The sequence below is a fragment of the Bos mutus genome, chromosome 19 (genome assembly GCF_027580195.1).
Source record: "Bos mutus isolate GX-2022 chromosome 19, NWIPB_WYAK_1.1, whole genome shotgun sequence".
NCBI classification, from domain to species: domain Eukaryota; kingdom Metazoa; phylum Chordata; class Mammalia; order Artiodactyla; family Bovidae; genus Bos; species Bos mutus.
The window spans coordinates 62,024,180-62,025,649 of record NC_091635.1 but is presented as its reverse complement, the minus strand read 5'-3'; the positions used below and the strand labels follow the sequence as shown (position 1 = coordinate 62,025,649).

Genomic DNA, 1,470 nt, shown 5'->3' with positions numbered 1-1,470 from the left:
ATGATCTGATCAAGATCATAAAGCAAATTCACTAGTTTTCAGGCAACGGCAGAGTGCACAATCACTTGAGAGCTTTTTTCCCCCCACACACACACAAATTGGCAACCCATAAGAAGACCTTGAATCAATGCCAATGATTAAAGCATGTTGACATTAAAAAAAAAAAAATCCTGAGTAAGTATAGTGTATGAAAACTTTGAGAAATACTAAGTTATATGTTTGATAAATTTAGACCTCTAAAAATTACAATTCTGCATCCAAATACACTGCAACTGCCAAGTCACCATTTCTCCAATTTTTTTTTGCAGATGAACCACTTCCCACCTATGTCTGTTCTATATTCACCATAACCATGGAGGTGGAAAGCAGTGTCAATGAGTTCATTCTGCTTGGGTTAACACAGAATCTACTAAAGGAGAAAGTAGTATCTGTTATCTTCTTTTTCTCTACCTTGGGACTCTGTTGGAAAGCTTCTTAATTGTGATGACTATACGAAATAGCCAGAAACTTGGGAGCCCCATGTACTTCTTCATTTTCTACTTATCTTTTGCTGATGCCTGTTTTTCATTGACCACTGCCCCTAGGTTGATTGCAGATTCTGTATCTGAGAAGAAAGCCATCTCCTTCAATGAGTGCATGACCCAGATCTTCGCGTTTCACTTCTTTGGGTACCTGGAGATCTTGGTACTTGTCCTCATGTTCTTTGATCGCTATGTGGCCATTTGCAAGCCCGTGCAGTACACAGCCATCATGAGCCAGAGTGTCTGTGGCACACTGGTGAAACTGGCCTGGATGGGGTCTTGTATTCATTCTTCAGCACAGATTCTCTTGGCTTTGAAAATACCCTTCTGTGGCCCCAATGTTATTGATCACTATTTCTGTGATATGCAACCTTTGTTGAAACCTGCCTGTGTGGATACTTATGTCATCAACCTGCTCATAGTGTTTAACAGTGGGACCATATGCATGGTGAGTTTCCTGTTGCTGCTTATCTCCTATATTTTCATCTTACATTCTCTAAGTAACTATAGCACAGAAAGAAGAAGGAGAGCCCTTTCCACATGCACCTCCCACATTATTATTATTGTCTTATTCTTTGTACCGTGTATATACATATATGCTTGCCCTCTAACTGTATTTCCAGTGGACAAGATGGTAGCTGTGTTTTACACTATTGTGACACCCTTGCTCCACCCCCTGATTTTCACTCTGAGGAATGCAGAAGTCAAACAGGCCATGAGAAAGCTATGGTGCAACAAAGTCTGACTCAAGATGGCAAAGAGCAGAAGATGCCAACTGCTAATTCTGTCAGAGTTTAAGTATAATTGGATCGATGGAAAAGAGAAAATGTTCTCATTCTATTGTGGACAGTATAAATGTGTTCCAGTGGGGCATTTAGGGGAACAGGCAGAATGAGCACCCAGAAAAATCTGTATTATTTTAACCAATGTCTCAGAGAAAGAACCTGAA

The 1,470-nt window shown here is 40.2% G+C and overlaps 1 pseudogene; it reads left to right on the top strand.

Annotated features, from left to right (window-relative positions):
• The first annotated feature begins 352 nt into the window (after positions 1 to 352).
• Positions 353 to 1,266, top strand: LOC102287753 (olfactory receptor 4C11-like; annotated as a pseudogene).
• Positions 1,267 to 1,470: the final 204 nt, after the last annotated feature.